The sequence below is a fragment of the Onychomys torridus genome, chromosome 2 (genome assembly GCF_903995425.1).
Source record: "Onychomys torridus chromosome 2, mOncTor1.1, whole genome shotgun sequence".
Taxonomy (NCBI): Eukaryota; Metazoa; Chordata; class Mammalia; order Rodentia; family Cricetidae; genus Onychomys; species Onychomys torridus.
Window position 1 is genome coordinate 26,585,942 of NC_050444.1, and position 19,862 is coordinate 26,605,803.

At 43.4% G+C, this 19,862-nt stretch overlaps 1 protein-coding gene across 1 annotated transcript in view; it reads left to right on the forward strand.

The window, feature by feature from the left end:
* Pag1 (phosphoprotein membrane anchor with glycosphingolipid microdomains 1) overlaps positions 1-19,862 on the forward strand; it is a 138,944-nt gene that overhangs the window by 48,413 nt on the left and 70,669 nt on the right. The gene's annotated exons all lie outside the window — the stretch shown is intronic.

The window sequence follows — 19,862 nt, forward strand, 5'->3', positions numbered from 1 at the left end:
CATTATCAGCTCTAATACTGGTCATTTAAGCTTCTAACATAACTCTGTATACAGACAGCGGTTCTTCATTTGGGGACTCTGGGTTATATGTATGCCAACTCTCAGCTCCAGCCAGTGTGAGCTAATCCCATCTTAAATGTCACACCATGAGTGCTCGGCCACAAGACTGCTACCACTAGTCTGTTTTATGTTGCTCTAACACACCCCGGGAGAATCAGGAAGAAAAGTCCATTGTGGACAGTTGAGTCAGAAGCTTCATCATTTGGGTCCTATGATGAGGCCAACTGAAGGGCATGGTGGGCCAAAGTCCCTCCCTCCTAGCAGTCAGGAAGCAGAGAGCCAGAGAGGAGGTGTAAGGACAGGATCCACCCTTCAGAGGCATCCTCTATTTCCTCTTTACTCCATCTCCTGTAGGGCCCATTCAGCAGTGAACCCATAGCTTAATCTGTCGATGGAATTCAACCCCATAATCCATTCGCCTCTCAAAAGCTCCACCAGCTGTTGACCAAGCCACCAACACGTGGGATGTTTCCTATGCAAAGATAAGAGACCGAGACACCAGCAAGCACAGTTCCTACACCATGATGCTTCTCCTTGATCAGGCTTGCTCCTGACTCTACTCTTGGAGACCTCCATGGACATGGCCATGCTAACCCATCTCAGTCTCTTTCTTCATCTTGAGACCGAAATACTAACTCTTGAGCTTGGTGGGAGGATGGACAGAATGCACACAGCTCCCACCACTACCACCATCAGAACCATGAGGCCCTGATGACTGACACCAGATAGCCCTAAGTGCACTGGGCTTGGGCTAGCCTGTTAACAGACTCTAACCCAGAGTTAAATCCTTGAGCCTGAACAAATGGCAAGTCAACAGAAAAATATATTCTATATTTGATTTTAGCAATTAGATTACTACAAGATTATCACTTTTTAAAATGAATCCTGGACTTTGAAGTGTCATGTCCACCCCATTTGAAAGATTTAGAAATCTCCAGTGTCCTGACCCCCCTGACCCAATCCCATTACACACCATTATCCAGTTCCTCTGTGCTCACAGAGGAAAGCGTCCATCCGGTCTGGGTTTTCCCAGTCTCACACAGAATGAACTTGGTAAAAATAACCCACTGTCTTTTAATTAAATCTTTTCTGACACTTGTTGAGAAACTCAGAGTTAAGTCTTTGCTGTCTGGAGAGCTGGGTCATTGTAGTTTGAGGCCTGGGTCATTCTCAGTGTAGCTACAGATCCTAGAAACAGTGGCTTTTTGTTAGTTAACTGAGGCTGAAGAATCCATGCATTAAGAGCTTTGATTATCTGTACTCTGCAAACGCCTTCTTCTGACCTCCCAACAGTTGAGGAGAATCTGGATTCAGGGATTAAACACTTCCTCTAGGCACTCTGCTTCCTTCCACTGGGGCAACTTGCCTAGCACATTTAGTGGTGACCTGAAGTGCAGAACATTTTCCAGTCAGGGAAACATTGAGATTGCACAGGGGAAACCATACATTTTGGAATAGGCATCAGACGTACCTGTAGTGCACTCACAGCCAACACCCCCCTCCCCTCCCCCCACCCCTGTCTGCAGAGCACTGTCTGCTCCTTTTGTGTCCGTGGGCCAACTCTTAAGCTTTTACAGCAAAAGTATGTTTCTGCCTTTGGTTTTCTTTCTAAATTGTGGATTTGCAGCTTGCTCTCTGTCGTACCAAATTCCCATCCCTGGTCCTCTGATAATCCCTATTTATGTGTCCCAAGCAGCTCTCCAAATGCCTGGCTACACAGCACAACTGCTCCCCCGCCTTACTCCCTCCTCTTCTGCTTGTCGCTGATTGCTTCTCCTGGAATCAATATCCCCATTAATGGCATCCCTGTTGACCCAGTTACTCAAGCCAGAAATCTCTGCCCTGGCATGGCTTCCTCCCCATTCAGTCCACACCGGATTCTGGATTTACGATAATAATGCAAAAGTTTCAGGAGCAGGGACTGGTGTTTAGTGGGTCACGTATTCACTGTCACTAATCGCCATTGCAAGTGATTTCTGACCTCCATCTCCTCTGCAGCTTTGCTTCCGGCCCTCACGTGTGCACAGAGCAGGTCTGATTAACTTCCACAGCTCCTTTCCAACAAGACGCTCCCTCACTGAGGACCCTGTTCATGATTCCCGCACAGTGACTTCTGTGCCTTTGTGACCTGAAGAACCCATCCAGACACCTGAACATGGAGCCCTGTGGCCCAGTCCTGGGCACCCCTCCAGCATGCCTCACCCTGCTCCCGTGGGGTTGAATTTCCTAAAGTGTTCTAGAATGTCGTGCCTCTTAAGACAAGCATGCCATTCTCTGGGCACGCTGCCCTCACTTCTGAGAATGTTCTGGCCCCTTCTTTCTTCGTTAATTCTAGAGCATCATTCAAAACCCACCTCAATTTCCATCTCCTCTGAGAAGCTCTCCTCGGTCCTCTAGGTACCACAGGATCCATACAGTTCATTGGCTGTATCTCTAACGCACTCTGTTGCAGCTGTTCGAGTGTATATGACCTTCCTATGGATCCTGAGCTTGAAGGCAAGGTTCAATCCTATCTTGGTACCTACAACATCTAATAACTGTCTAGAATATTCAAATTTCTCTGGATGAAAACATCTCTAAGGCTAATAAAGAAAGCATACTCATGAGAAGAAACTGGCCTCAAACTGTTCTTTCTCTGACTTCACATAAGCATCTTTTTTGCTCGAGAACATAGCTTTGTTTTCTCTTTTTGCTTTTCATATCTGTGTTTTAAGGAAGTACCACCAGACCCTATCCCTGGTCTCTTTCTCTCTTTTGCTGATATCAGTGCTAAAGTACTGGCTGAATCTTTCCTGAACTTACAATCGGGTACCATTTCCACCTAGGAAGTAGGTTCAGCCAGTGTCTTCACCCCCTCCATTGATGATGGTGACCACTTCCATGGTGTTTAATTTGGGTGTAAACATTGAAATCGCCCCAACCCATTTTTAGGTTTCTGTCATACCTGTGTTTTGGAAGTGTGCATCACATGTTCGGTGGTGTTTCCTTTTCCCTGAACTCTGAGAGGACAGAATCAGTACTTGCCAGGGAGGTGTGGGCCCTCAATCCAAAGCAACATTGCCTTTCCTGAGAAGCCACAGTTAACACAGTGATGGACCGAATATTTGAGGAGCTGGAGAGAAATAATGGGCTTCATTTTTAATTCATACTAATTGGAGGCAAGAACCCCGACCTTTTGAAGTGGCTCTGTAGTCAAAGGTTACCGCAGGGCACCACAGAACTCCCCACAGCCGCTTCCACGGTTTTGCTTGTGAGGCGTCGGCAGAGCCCTTGCCAGCCTCTTCTGAAGTTTGGCCTGTTGGCTCAGAAGCATGAGGTTAATTTCGGCATACGCTGTTAGCTTTACTTTTGAGAGCAGTTCATTTTAATAGCAACCTGCCTGTATCTTGAAAAGCATCCAAAAGCAGCAAGAAAGGTTTGGCTAGGAATCTAAATCAGTAAATTAGCTATCACTGGGCTAGCAGTCACCCTCATTAATCTTTTATCTCTGCCTCTTCCCTCATATTTATTATATCCTAAATCACAAGAAAATACGACTCCTCACTGCAGATGACTGAGGACAAATTAAGTTCTTGGTTTGCTCATTCCCCAGAACACCACTCTTTCTGAGTTGGTTAGCAGTCAGCTTACAGTCTCCCCTATGCAAGCACTATAAACACTCTGGTGAAAACCATTCACAAACACAGGGAACTACACAGTGACTCCTCAGATACCACCCAAAGGTGGATTCACAGTCATCCAGGTTTCGCCACCCTGCTCTCATCCATCCTTTGTGCTCTTTCTCCTCTTCTTCCCTTTTTGAAACAGCAGCTATGTTTAAAGAGAAAAACGGAGCTGCGGTGCTTGAGGGCGGCAGGAAGTTCCTCCTTGCTGCAGGTCTACGCATTCTCATGGTTAGTGGGGATCAAGCGTGGCCTTACACAGGGGACGTTGTGCTTGAAGATACACATAGAGCTGGGGCAGGATGGGTATTCACTTTTCTTCTTACATCAATGCTTCCCCAGAGAATAGGTTTATTTATTCATAAAGCTGAGATGATGTCAGACAGGAGATACAGCGGTGCAAAACCCTGGTGCAGGCTCCATGAGGAGAGCATTGAGTCAACAATCAATGAGCTAATGCCAGAGGGGACCACATGACTGGGGGAAGCATGCCACTGCACTTCCGTGTGCGAAAGGAAAAGTGCAGCACAGCATTACATTCTTGTTTTCCAAGCTACTTTGCATACAGGTTAATGGAATACAATGAAAATCGGACCCTGCATTTGCCAAATATATAGCTTAGAACCATGAGCTGGCCAGAAGCAACACCAGCCTTGACCTTTATTGACACTAAGTCTGTTACTCACTCACAAAGGCCCTGTTACCTACCTCATTCATATAAGTCAGCCTCACAGTGCAGGGAGCTTCAGGAGCTTAGCTGGGCAGGAGGTAGTCAGCATGAATGTGTTTGTTCTTTTAAGTATTGGTTTTAAGTATTGGTTGGTTTGTTAAAATGTATAAACAGTTCTCTATGTGGCCAGACCATATACGTCTTACGTAATTGTGGTGGTTTGAAGGCGCTGTCCCTCATATCCTCAGGCATTTGAATGCTTGGTCTCCAGTTGGTGGCACTGTTTGGGAAGGCTTCGCAGGTGTGGCCTTGTACCATTTTGAGTTTTACTCTCTCTGCCGCTTCCTGTTTGTGGTTTCAGATGTGAGCCCCCAGCTCCTGCTCCAGCTGACAAGCCTACTGTTTGTAGCACACCTCCCCATGGTGATGGTGATTGACTCCTACCCCTCTGGAACCCTTCCTTCTGCGAGCCCAAATAAACCCTTCCTTCTATCATATAAGCTGCCCTGGTCATGGTGTTTTGAGGAACCTTCTCTTCAGACTGATGTTCCAGTTCATCTATATAAAATTAACTCCCACTAGTGAAGAAGGCGTTTCTGTGTTTCTTCTCAGTGTCTTGGGGTTCCCCAGAGGAGCTCTGCTGTGAACCTAGAGCTCAGTGAGCAGGCCTGTGGCTGCTCCCACCATCGGCAGCTGAAGCTGCTTCCCATGTTCCTTTTCTCACGGCACAGACCTTCTCTGGTGAGCCTACCCTTTTTTGAGGAAAGCTCTGCTGGAAGCCCTTATCAACGTACAGAAAGGGAGACAATGGCTCTTCTGGGCCCATCTGAGTCTACTAGAGTAGGGGAAACCACAGTGATGAAAAGGCGCAGACAGAGATCTCTAGGAGAGACGACCCAGCTCTCCGTGGGATGTTTGTTCTAGATTCTGAAATTTCATTTCTTCCTCTGTATTAATTTCTTTCCTCCTTGCTATAATGAAACACTTGACAAAAACCACTTAAGGAAGAGGGGGTGGGGAGCTAGTCTGTCTCACGGTTTCAGGGCACAGTTCATCTGCCATGGAAGGCATGGCAGCAGGAAGGTGAGGCAACTGCTCACCCTGTGTCCAGTCAGCAAGCAAAGGAAAATGAATCCTGGTGCTCTGCAAACACATTTTCTTCTTTGTGTGCAGTCCAGGTGCCTAATGGGTACCACTGACAGTTAGAGATCTTCCTACCTGAGTTAACCTAGTCTAGGAACACACACACACACACACACACACACACACACACACACACACACACACAGAAATTTGTTTCCACAGTGATTATAAATCCTGTCAATTTGACAATCAAGCTTATCCATTACACTCAGGACAGCTCTAGATCACTTCCTCTACTTAAGTATCTTTTTCTTTTCTCTTTCTTACCATCTTCCTCTTCTCCTTTACTTTATTTCAAAGCAACACCTACAATGCTCTGTGGCATATCACATTGCCCAGCACGATGCTTTAGTACTCCTCAGATATTGTCTAAAATAGATTTCACTACAGTCATGATGTCAGCCATGGTAAATCTTGACCAATGTCAACATGTTCCTGATAAAGACAAGGTTAGGCCTGTCTGTGATGCCTTTAGCCACAACAAATCAGCCAGCAATGAACAAAGTAAAACTTCCAACAATTCCCACAGGGGGAAAAATCTGAGTGATAAAAAAAAAAAAAAACATAGACAGCCAAGAAACTTACAGACAAGTGGGTCCCCCACTTCATGGGACCAGTCCTTTGCCATTCTCACCTGATGTCCAGAAGTAGAGGCTTCCATGTACTTGTTTTCAGCTGAATAGAAAGAATACAAACTGTGTTTATGGAGTTAAAGGGATTGCCAGAAAAATCTTTGAACAAAACAGGTTATTTTTTTTTACAGAGGGCAAGCAAATACAAGAGATGTTATATGTTTCTGAGCAACTGCTAATTAACATGGTGACCATGAGAAGGAGTATGGACACTTTGACATCCGTGCTACTCTTAGCTCAAAGGTAGTGACTGGACTCTAGTTACTGTTTTCTCATTTTGAATTGTTTTGTTTTGTAACCCTTTCACATAATCTGATAAATCATTTAATACTCAAAAATGTGCCTGAAAAATACACACACACACACACACACACACACACACACACACACAGAGCCAAAACTGATGAGAACAACTAAATAATGACAAGACTAGACCATGCCCCTCTAGTCTACCACCTGTTGCCCCTCTTCCCGTCTTTGATGGTTCTCATAGGTTGAAAACCTTGGATGGTAGGTACCCTTGATTCTGCTTTTGTTCTTGAGATTTGATTTTGTTTGCATATGGACGGTGCACGCTCCTAACTGCTGAGCCATCTCTCCAGAAGCTCCAGATGGTTCCTTCTTGCCATTCAAATCTCAGCTTTATTGTTACTTTAGAGAGCCATCCCTAATACCCACATCTTAGGAACTCCAGCAACGACAAACAACAACCATGCTCTCTCCCTTTTCTTCTCCTTTTTAATTTCTTTAGCTGCCTGGTAACTGGATGTTAGTCAGTCTTCTCTTACAAAGAGGAGAGCAGAGACCTCAACTGTCTTAATCACCTGAAATCCCCAGTACATAGGGCAGTGCCTGGCCTGAGGAAGCATCTGTAAAACATTCCTCCTGGCCACACACTTTCTTCTCCCCATCTTCTGGGCCTTCCCCGAGGCCATTTCAGCAGAGATATTGTTTCTGGGTCCACCAACAGGAATGAGTACCAGATAGCTAATGCAGGAGGGAGCTTTCCCCAGCTTCCTCTTGCTGTGGACCCCATGGTACCAGGCACCATGCATTCTTTCACTGAGCAGCAGCTGCTTTCTAGTTGTGCAGTCTGACTGGATCACCAACATCCACGCACTGTTTGTTAATGTGGGAGCCACTGGAGGGCAGTGAGTGCTGGACAGCTTTCCAGCCCCCACATAAAGGAAGGCTCTGGACAAGAGCCACATGCCCACCCTTGAATCTCTGCAGTGGCACTGGCTCTGTAGGCCACTGGAGAGCATGCTCTGCTCCGTGGACAGACAGAAGACAGGCCTGACAGAGCTTCCTTTCCTGGTACCGTTGATTTATACCCACCACCGCACCACCCCCACCAGCAACTGTACCCTTTTCTCACTGGCCCAGCACAGTGGCCTGAGTCTGCTCTTGTTCTGTCTGGGAATATAATTACTACATATTCTGCTAATGGCTTATTTTACATGATAATGAGTCCAAGTTTTTCTGCAAAGTCGACTTCATTTATGCAAAATAGATATAATTTGGAACGTGTATGAATCATGCTATTCTTTTGGGGAGCAGAGAAGCTGTTAGGGAGCCTGTAAAATACAATTTTATGGGCTCTTGTCAGGTTAACAAAAGGAAATGTTGGTTCTGTGTTCACCAGAGACAATGTTTATTAGAAAGCTTCAGGTAAAACAGAGAAGAGCCTTTGAAGCTCACGGTCCCTGTGACTTCCTGTTTTAGGAAGGGAAATGGTCTTTGCCCATCTTCTACACTTTACAGTAGTGACCTTGGTACATGAGCAGTCTGAAAGCTTTAAGGAGACTTGCTCACTGATTTCCAGTAGTTTAGAACAGCTATGCCAAATCAAACCTGTCTATTCACAAGGAAAAGGAAGAAAATTAAATTAGCAAGGAGATGCAGCAAAGGCCTTGGAAAGTGCCATGACATCTCTTTCTATGTGATCCCCACAAGAATCTAATTTTATCCTGGAAAGAAAACATTTGTCTCCTGAAAGATGACAAAATACCTTCGCTCTATTAAAGAAAATGGGTATTGTTCATAAATGGAGAACTGGGAGTTCTCCTTTATTTCATTTTGTCCTCCACCTGTGGTGGATTGTCTCCAAAAACAATAACCTGCAAGAATATCATTCTTGTCTGGTATGCGGTTTGGTTTTTAAATAGAGTTAATTTTCCATATTAATTTAAAATTTGGGCTTATGAATTAATAATTAAGAATTTTAGAAGTTCTTAGCTCTTGGGGCATTTATTGATCTTTGTCTTTTATGTGAACTTGAAAAACAGATGCCTCAGTCCTTGGAAACACATTCAGATCTAAAAAGTCTAAGTTCTGGGTAAGTTCTTAGAAAAGAGCAGAAAGGAACTTTTCACTCATGCACAAAATCTTCTTTTGAATTCAAAATGGATTTTTTTCATATAATATATTCTGATTACAGTTTCCCCTCTCCCAGATCTCCCCACTTCTCCACCAACCCACATCTACACCCTTCTTTGTCTCTCTCATTAGAATACAAACAAGCACCTGAGAAAATAATACAATAAGATAAAACAAAACAAACAAATTAGATTCGGACAAAATAACCAGACAGAAAAATGAGTCAAAGAAAGAGCTCAAAAATCACAGACAGACGCTGGGAACACATTCGCACATGCCAAAATCCCATCGAAAACAAAACCAGAAACCACAATATGTAAAGAAAACATCTGGGGGTGGGGGAAAAAGCAAAAACAGACATAGCATTGTGAAACAAAAAAGCCTCCAGAAATGCCATGGAGTTCATTTTGTGTTGGCCATCTCCTGAGCATGGGGCCTGCCCTTAGTGTGCCTTGTATACCTAGTGAGACTCCATTGGAGAAAACTAATTTTTCCTTTCTAAGTCGTTATTGATTTCGAGATTCTTCTGGGTTATGGATGGGACCTTATTCCCACTTCCTCTCTCAGCCAACAGGACCTTATCTGACTTAGACCTGTACAGGCCTTGTGCATGCTGCCACAGCCTCTGGGAGTTTATATGTCATGCACAAAATTTAAGCTTGGACCTGATTCCAATGATCTGGCACAGAAACATAAATATTAAGCCAGAGGTTGTAAGAGATCTTCCTCAGATGCTTTCTGCCTTAGTTTTTGAGTCAGGGTCTCTCACTGAACCTGGGGCTCACAAATTTGGCTAGACTGGTGAGCCAGCAAACTCCAGGGCCCCAACAGTCTGACACCCCAGGGCTGAGTTGCAGGTGGGAGCTGCCACATGCAGCTTTTTACATGGATGCTGAGGATCCTAACGTAGGTTGTCATACTTATGCTTTCCTGACTGAGGCCCTCCCCCCCCCCCCCCCCCCACTTTGGCCTGACAGCCCAAGGTTGACTTTGATCTGGCGAGGTCATAGCCTAGGTTTGACCACAGCTTCAGACTGTCCTCTGAAGAGAGGTGTGGACCAAGAAAGCTTTACATATGATTGCAGGTACTTTTCGGGTCTCCCTAGACCTGGCCGCCCACCATCTTACATAGGACCCTGGCTTACATCTTCTGACCAGTGGCTGAACTTAATTTTTGTGCTGAAAAAAAAATCTCGATGTTATGATCTCTGACAATAGTATGGCACTTGATGGAGATTTTGATTTTATTCTACACTGTGATACTTTCAGTCAAACAGAAATATTTAGTGAGCCCTTTCATCATGATGGGTGTTTAAGAAGCTGACAGTCATTAAGGAAGGTGCTACAGAGCTTTGTGAAGTACCTGTGCATAGAAGCTGATTTTTAAGCTGGCTGTTTGCCCTTAAAAAAGAAAAATCTCTATAGTTTCTTGAGCTGTAATGTCCTTGGTGTCTTAAGATACAAATACTTAATCCATTTTCTGAGTAGAGTTAATTCATGTCAGCATTTGGATTCTTCTAGAAAAATCAAAACCTGGCTTTAATTTCATTTAGTAATAATTGATGGATTTAAATAATAGGCACACTCCATGTGATGGTTAAACTTTTCAAAAGTGTTTGGGAAACAAGTAACACTGGTGAAATCATTACTTTTCCTTACAACTCAAATCTTTAATTGTTTTGTAGGTAGTGGTTGTCTTATGTGTAAAGCCCTTTACTACTTGTTCTACATGGAAAGGAAAAAGTAAAAATGGCTCCAGTCCCACCAATCAGGTGACCCCTTCTCTCACAAGAGGAGGAGTAGACGTGAATGGTAATAGTGAGAACAGAGAGGATATGTGAGAAATGGGGCTGGGGAAGCCAGACAGCCTTGGCAAGCTCTGCAGAGGAGGGTGGCTCAAGCCGGACCTTAGTGGATAAACAGCAGTTGCTTGAACAACAAATAACAAATGCCTTTGCAGAACCACTCTCCAGTTCTTATTTTCCTGAACTCTATTCCTAACTCTGCCTACATGCTTGTGAAAACATAACTTTCCACAGTCCCCAAGCTCGACCAGAACACGTAGTAGAAAGAAGCAAAAGCAGGCAAGCATGGGGAGAGCCACTGTTCTCTCCTTTCCCTGCTCCTTCAGGGAAAAGCAGCCTAGAAGAAGCCGGCAGAGTTGATCTGGGGCCCTTCTCAAGCTCTGCTAGAAATCCAGTGGTGAATGTCTTGGACAGGACCAGCCTTGGCTTAGTCCTCATCCCAGCCCATCACTCCAGATGTAGCGACAGTGGCCACACAAGGCTCTTTCTGCCCACAGCACTCTTTCTGCCATCTGGTACTCACATGACAGGTGAGGGGTGAGTGTGGTCACCGGGGAGGGGTTTCATGACCAACTGACCAGGCCATGAGACTTCTTCCCCACCTACCGGCTCTGTCGTCTGATGTGCTTCCCAGCACCCTCTGTGCCTCTGCATCCTCTCTCATAATAGCACTAGTCCTGAGGCCTGCTGTTAATGTAGTCTTTGGCCTACTCCCAGCCATAATCATCACCATTGCCTTCTGAAGTCAAAGCAATTGGGCTCAGAGGTTAATTAACTTGGCCCATTTCACACACAGTATGACCTAGAGCCTGGGGCTTCCTGGGAGCCTCACTGCAAACTCTGCACACAGGATACATCTACATTAAACTGAAGAGAATTTCAGAATTGCATTTTCAGATTTCATCACAGACAAACCTGTTTTCCGTGTGTTCTTTGTAGGTGACCCTATCCGTTCCTAGGTTTTCATTAGTCATGTGACTCAAGGTTGACAGCAATACATTTGGGGACCTGTTATCTGTAAATTAAGTTTTACTGGAACAGCCGTGCCTTCGTCCTTCAGCTATGTTTCCTGGCTGCCTTTGTGCTGCAGGGGCAGAGTTGGAGTTAGGAGGGATGGGTTGCCTCCAAAGCCTGAAATATTGATGCCCTGGCCATTTACAGAAAACTGGTGCTTTTCCTTATCTCACTTAGTATTTTCCTCTTTGCCCCTGAGATCAAGATCCTTAAATTTTAGACACCCATCAAATTCCTCTACCTCCATACCCCATGTCCTTAAAATCACCATCTACCAGATGATTCGAATTCACTTTCCACAGGAAGTAAATTCCTCCTGGGCTTCCTCTCTGGGTTAAGAACACTACCATATATCAGCATGCCATCTTTCTTTTCACTGCTTGTGACCAATCTGCAGTGAATACCTGTTGATTATCCTAAATATATAATCTGCTTGAGAACATTTGGCCTGGACTTTTAATGAGAATGTTCCCTGTTCCACTGTGCTCAGACCAGAGCCCAGAAATTCCTCTCCAGAAGGTCTATCAGATAACAGCTGTTGGTACATCTCTGTCATGGAAGAGAGGTCCATTGCTGAGTTGTAGAGATGGCTTTTCAAGTAAAAATTTGGAAATGGTAGATGGCCAGAATATTCTTAAGCCTGTGGTTTCTCTACTTGAACATATGGAGGGAGGAGTGACTGTCCAATTGGTCGAGTTTGCCCTTCAAAACCATTTATTTAATGCTTTGAAATGGAAGCTCCAATATTTGATACAAGGCCTGGTTGATTGAGGGTAAAGAGTTAAAACCCTTAACATGACATTATCATTTTTCTTGTTCATCCAAAGAGCACAGACAGATAACGAATGCATTTTGATCCTCATCAGTATTGCTTGAATATTATTGTAAAGCTCATGATACTATTAGCTCTGCTTACTCTTTCATGAATTTAAATTATTCTCTGATAACTGGTAAAGAGCACAGAGGAATATCGCACAAATAAGCTGGAAACACAAAGGGATTAGTGGGTAATTAATATCCACTCAGTGCCTTAGCAGCTTTGATCTTGGCATTTGTTTTATCCAGCAAATATTTTCATAGTGCCTTAATTTCAGTCTCTATTTGAAACTTAGGCAGGAGTTGTCTTTGTTTTCCAAGAACAGAAGAGATGTTGACAACACTTACATGTAGAGCTGAGGCCATAAATGAATTCTGATTCTCCCAGCAAAGATATTAGTCTTTGTGGAACACAAAATAGACTCAAGAATAACAGGTCCACATGCCAAACAGTGATCTTAAAGATTCATAGTTTCCTCTGGTTAGGGGTAATATAATACATCTATAAGCTTCCCCAAATCCTCCCTGGAGTGTTAATTATCTATAGACTTTCAAAGATATATTTTGATCAGACATATAAAGAAAAAGTATAGCTCAATTACTGTCAAATTAAGAATGATTTTACATTCTGGTTCAGAGAAAGATACCACCCACCATCAGACTTCAGAGCTGCTGAAACACTTAAAGAGCAAGTGTTTGTGGATGTTAAGCTAACACATCGATTCCATGCCCTTTTCTCAGCGGCTTCCTGTAGTGGTAGCAGCTGCCATGTCACTGTGTCACTGCTTGTAAGGTGGTGATCCCGTAGGGCCTCCCATCTAACCTGGTAGGTGGCACTCCAAGACTAGATCTCATAAGTAGGTTCGCGTCTTTTAGGAAATAGAAGCTTGCAGGTCCACAGTACCATCCAATGGTCGTCTAGAAAGTTTGTGTTTGTTTATTTATTTTTGTAGTACTGAGGGTTGAACCTAAGGGCCTCCCACATGCTAGGCAAGTACTCTACCACTGAGCTACACCCCAAGCATTTTTTATTTTTTTATTTTTGTGTGTCATCATTTTGGATGGGAGGGGGGTTGTTTGTTTGTTTGTTTGTTTGTTTGTTTTTGAGATAGGGTCTAACTATGTAGTCCTAGCTATTTTAGAACTTGCTGTGTGGACCAGGCTGGCCTGAGACTCACAGACATCCTCCTGCCTCTGCCTCTCAAGTACTAGTATTAAAGACATGTACCACCATGCCCAGCTATTTTTTTCTTTTGAGACAATGTCTTACTAAATATTCCGGCTGTGCTCATTCTGAATCCCAGATGACCTTGAACTTGTGATCCTCCTGCCTCAGCCTCCTGAGTAGCTGGGATCATAGTCTTATATCATCAGGCCCTGCTCCCAATGATCTTTTTGTCAGAGCTAGACAGTTTGGTCAAACGGATAGAGCATGGCCCTAAGATTAGTCAAGTAACCTATTTGTGCTTAAAGTGAGAAGTAATGCCTGGTTCATAAAAGGTGTGGCGTGAAGAAGCATGGAAAGAATCCTGCAAGAGCTCTGGCACATAGTAGGTTCTGGGAACATTATAGTGATGGTGACTGATGATGCTGTCATCAGCAGCAGCATCGTTTTTGAGGCTTTTCCTAATTATACAACACCTCTGTTCAGTGTTCCAAAATTTTCCTTGTCACCTAGAGATGCTCTAGTTAGTGAGAGGTGGAAGAATCCTCTCACTCTCAATAGGAAAATAGTCTTCTCTAGAATGCTAACAGTTCTACATGTGAGATCATGATTTGATGTTATAGAGGAAAATGTATGAAAGTCATTTCCAACAGTTCATTTAAAAAAATGGAAACTGCTTGCTTCAGCACAAGGATGTAACTAGGGATATAAAAATGCACAATAAACAGTGACATGGCCCTGGGAGATCTGACCCTGCCCCTCACTGGCCACTGCAACACAAGATCTGGTCTACCCTTCATCATGAGCATGGGACAGCTGGCCCTGATGACAAGGGCATAGAAGAGCTGGCCACCCCTTGCCCAAGGGGATGGTCTCAGTGGCCCAGACTGACAAAATCAGCTATCACCCAAACCCACATCCAGGGAAAGCTTTGAGTTGGCCCACCCTAATATCTACCCTATCTATGACCTGCTGGAGCTTGGGAAGGGATTGGTCCTGTGAAACCACAGCCATAGGTCAGAATGTTTTGCCACATCAACAGAAGACAAACTAGGACAGCATCCTAACTGAAAATAACAGGTGACAATGTGGACTGGCTGGCAGAAGCTGGACCAATGTGTCTATAAAAGGTCAAAAGCAATGTTAGATTTCAGTTCATCGTCCATTGCTTTCTGTTTTCTGTAAAGTTGTGTAACTTTATAGACTGTTCGGATTTGTCCCTTTGCTTTCTAGTGAGAAGTGAGTCTGTCGCTCCTAATGGCAGACTTGAAAACTTCTGAAGTAAAACCCTCCCTTTATGCCCTTTTCTCACCTGGTTTTTAAGAGTTTTTTTTCTCTATGTTGCTAAAATCTTATATATGCAAATAAGCTAACAACTGTGGGAGACTCAAGCAGAAGATTTAGAGTTCTATGTGTGTGTGTGTGTGTGTGTGTGTGTGTGTGTGTATATATATATATGCCAACCCCACAGTAGATGCATCCTCTGTAGTAATTTATGTGTCCATTTGGGACTCAGTGGCTTCAGACAGCTTAAGTGCTTTGCAAAGGACACTAGACAGTGATTTACATAACCTAGACTTCTCCAATGTCTCATTTTCCTATTTCCTCCTACTGCACCTAACAGTACTCCACTGTGGTAAGCTCACGTCTCCTATGTACGTGAGCTATAAGGTCACCCAGCATAGTAGCAGGGGTGGGAGGAAGATGATTTTGGAATCAGCCATGGCTGACTGACTCAGACGCCTATTCTTGTCTTTTCATTGGTTTATGGGTTTCTCGGTATGATGCCTCTTTCCCTGTTGTTTGAATCCCACCTGGAGGGGAAATCTGCCTTACATTCAATGTATTTACTATATTGTAAATAGTCTACCGACAAAGGTAGGATAAAAAGCAGTGTGGGCGACCCATCGTATTATTATCCACTGCAACCCCAGGAGGCTGATGCAAAAGAAGAATGAGTTTGATGCCAGCCTGGACTCCATGAGAAAACCCCATCTGAGAAGAAAATGCACTGTGGTTTCATGACTAAGTATCAGTCCTCTCTCTCCCATGGTTTGGCACTTTGCGATGGCTGTACTTGTGAAAAGGTGACCTCAAATTACAGTTCTGACTCTAGAATGCAGAGAGGCCTCAAGGCCTTAGATTCCTGTCACCTTAGATACGGAAAGCTTACCACTTAATGTCAAAGAGCATCTTCCCGGCAAATTCCGTACTTCTCTCTATGGATGTTTAAACCGAACTTGGTTTCATTCAATAAATTGTGACATTTTGACTCATTTCTTTGATTAAATTCTCACCCATTTGCTAGAAGATTAAATGCTATATTGTAAAATGCAAAAGGACACATTTAATTTGGAATCTCCATTTTAATTGAAACACCATCATTCTATTTTGAGCATTGAGGAGGAACAATAAACCATGTGCTTAAGTTAATGATTAAACTTACCTTTAAGGCAGCTTTCCTTAGGGGGTTGGGGGTGTGTGTGAGTGGTATTTATAGGTATGTTGTTTATAAACAAATAAAACTACATGTGTATATGGAATGCCATGTGTATGTTGACGATTTGGTCCCATATTAAATAGGGTCAGTGGCATCAAAACAGGAGAGTGATGACCTGTGTCCTGAGTCCCATCATGGGCTTTGTTACACAGTAGGTGCTCAGGATTCGCACACCAATTAGTAATTAGCTGCAGAAACTTGGCTCTCTGGCTAGAGTGCCAGTCATCAGAGTATTGTTGAAGCCCTGAGCCTCAGTTTCCCTCTGTACAGAAGTGTACGACAATGTTTGCTTTGTCGTTAAAGGATTGGAAGTTAAGTCAAGGGGAATGTTTGTCCCGTTTCTGAGTACTGGATGATGCTGCTGCTGGAGTCCTCTCCAGCGTTGTTACCGTGTGGTATTTACTCATGCCAGTCCTGACACCCCGCTGCCATTCAGCAAATGCCTCTTTAAACCTTAAGAACTAGTAATGTGATACTAAAGTTGAGGCAAAATGTAATTTCTTCTCAATTATTTGACTTACAAACACTAATTAGACATAGTTATCATTCCTTTTTGTTTTTGTGGAATTATTCAAATTCATACAGACTTATGATTGAGTCATTTCTCTCTGTACACTAAAAGCTTTTATGCATAGATGAATGCATATAAAATTATTATGAAGGTCTAAGATATAGATGAATGAAAACTTGGCATTTAGTGGATTACTGTCACCCCATAGGATGTTAGATCAGGTCATGTGTCACATAAAATTCACTCTTAGATATGCTGTCTATTTAATGATGGGGTTTCGTGAAATGAAATCTCGCAGGTTTTGATGAAGAAAATCAATCAGTGTGTGTCTTATCTTTTATTCTCTCCTCTGGCTCAGTGTGCAATTAGATTTACTGCACAGGATCACAGTGTGTGTCGTATATTAATTTTATACTCACCCTGCCCATATTAATTTTCTAGTCACCCTGCTGAAAAGTGATACCAGAAATGTACTAATAAAGTCACAGCCATTAGGCAGAATCACAAGTGTTAGAGTTCCGTTTCATTTTCTTTTCCGTCTTTCTCTATATCCTTAGCTGATGTGTTAATGATTGAGCCCATTTGAGTTCACTTTCATTATGTCCTGTCAGGGAGTGCTGAAGGCAGAGACTGCCAGCACATGACCCAACACATTTTTTCCAGGCCGGAAAATAAGATGCAATCTCACCCCACTTTCTACAGCTGTCTAGTTACTATATGCATTCATAGAGAGAAGAATAGTGGCGTCTTGGTTAACACTACACTAAAGACTCCTAGGACTTTTCCCTAAGCTCTGAGAAACATGAAGAGATGGAATAAAATCACGGACAGGTGAGGCTCAAACACTACCCACTGCTAGCAGAGGCCAGGCTGAAGGCCAGCTTTTATTTGTTCTAATATGGAACCCCAGCTTGAAGCACAGGCCACAGCGGCTTATACAAGCCTCCCCCTAGTCCCAGCAGAGTGACTCAGATTATGGCCCAGAGAATAGAAAAGAGCGTGTGTTCCCAGAGGGCAGCCCCACTCCTGAGAGAAGCAGCACGTCCCCCAGGTAATTCCGTGGAGCAGTCACTTTAGCTCCCCGTAGATGGTACTAATGAAGAGATGGAGTTATGTGCTTGAAGTGTGGGTGCGGGGGGCCGAATAGTTCCCTCCCTTTGCTGAACAGGTAATAGAGCATTTCAGGTCATGTGAAACTGCCTAGAACTTGAAGACAGAGGAAGAGAGTGAGCCTTACCAAGAATGATAGGGACATGTTTGAAGAGAAACATTCCAGGCCTGGTTCTATCAGCAGAGATATATGCAGGGGAGTAACTTTGTGTTAGGAAAAAGCCAAGGCTGATGGAGCATGTGAGAGCTGGGGAGCTGCCTCCTTACCCAGAACTGTCAGCAGTAGCACAAGTGGGCTTTTCTTTGGGAAGGTTTTGTTGCTGTTGTTACTGTATGCTAGCATGCTGATCTCTGAGAATATCTTTGTATATTTGCATCGTTCTCTCTGTAATTTATCTTGGCTAATGACATGGAGCTAGAAGCTTTCCAATTATACATTGAACTCGGTGACTAATCATCAGATTTCACTAGCAAAGAGCCATAATTTTTGGAGTGTATGATCATTATAAGGACATGTTGGACATGTTGCCAAAAGAGATTGTTTCCTCCTTTTCCCTGATAAAAAAGATGTTTGTGGTTATGTTAGAAGAGAGAGTTAGCTATGAGATAGACATCAAAATTGCAGCTTGTAAGTATATATCAGTCCAGGCAGACTGAGTGGCATGTTTGGGTAACTCAGAGTAAAGTCCAGATATATTCCCAAGGCAAGTACCTACTGACGTTAAAGGTTGCCGCTTCTGTTTAAGTGAGGGTTATGTTGAATTTGCTCAAGATTGAATCCTTTGACAAGGAACTTCAAAGAGAGATAATGGCTAGTCATAACCTATAGATTTTGTCATTCCTTCCAGTGAATCATGCCCAAAGATATCACTAAAAGAAACAAAATCAGTCTATAATATTATGAGACTGTAAGGTAGGTCCATCTGGTCCATCTACTGAATGCTTCAATATGGATTACTGTGTCTGCTAGTGATGTTTGGGCAAGGATGATAAGAAAGTTATGGGGCCTGGAGTAAACAGAGCATATCAGCCACCAGCTCCTTCCCTGAAAGTCTCACTAGGAAGATATGACAAGCACTCACATGCTATATGGTAAGTACAAGACACCATATGGATAAGGGCTAGGTTGTCTATCCTAGAACTGCCTGATTTGTTTGTGGGGGGGGGAAAAAAAAAAAGGCTTCTTACAGAGTTCTGTTTTGTTGGATTCTGCCTGCTGTGACTGTCTTGGCTTAGCCCAGAGATCAATAGACTTGCTGTGTATAGAGCCGGCATGGCTTCCACTGTCTGGATTGTGGGGTTCCCTTCTTGGCTCTCCTTGACCAAATGGGTATCTTAGTTCTTCACTAGATCACAGCGGGCTGAATCCAGGGTCTCTGTAATGCCAGAGAAGGAAGAGAGAACAGGATGTTGTAAACAAAGGCAACACATATCATCTGGTTTCTCTGTTCCACCTGGGCAATAGACAGGGTGAGTGGGCCAGATGTGTCAGCTTTTCTTGAAGAGACTCCAAGATTTGTTTTCTCTTAGTACAAGAGGTCTATTTTATTTGCTTATGTGCATATGTGCTTATGAAAAACATTGACTTATTTTAACAGCAGTTTTGTGAACTTATGAATTTAATAAACCATTTGTACTGGACAGTTGTATGTCAGCTTGACACATGCTAAAGTCATCTGAGAGGAGGGAATCTCAATTAAGAAAATGCCTCCATAAGATGGGCTGTAGGCAGACCTTTGGGGTGTCTTCTTAATTAGTGATTGATGGGGAGGGGTCCAGCCCATTATGGGTGGCACCATCCTTGGGCTGCTGGTCCTGGGTTCTATGAGAAAGTAAGCTGAGCAAGCCATAGGGAGCAAGCCAGTAAGCAGCTCTCCTCCATGGCCTCTGCATCAGCTCCAGGTTCCTGCCCTGTTTGAGTTCCTGTCCTGACTTCCTTTGATGATGAACAGTGATACAGACGTGTAAGCCAAATAAACCCTTTCCTCCCTAACTTGCTTTGGGTCATAGGATTTCATCACAGCAACAGAAACCCTATGTAAGACATCATTCTTCCTTTTTTAAAAATAGATTATTTTCTCATACAATATATCTTGTTTACAGTTTCACCTCCCTCTATTCCTCCCTGTCCCTCCCCACCTCTCCTCCACTCCAGATCCACTCCCTTTCCGTCTCTCATTAGAAAAGAACAGGCTTCTAAGAGATAACAACAAAACAAGACAAAATAAAATATGGTAAGTTGAAGCAAAAACTTTCATGTTGAAGTTGGACGTGACATCCCAGCAGGAGGAAAAGAGTCCAGAGAGCAGGAGTCCCATAAAGATACTAAGCTAATAGCTATACTATATATATGTACATATATATATATAAGATATATATATATTTATTCATGTAT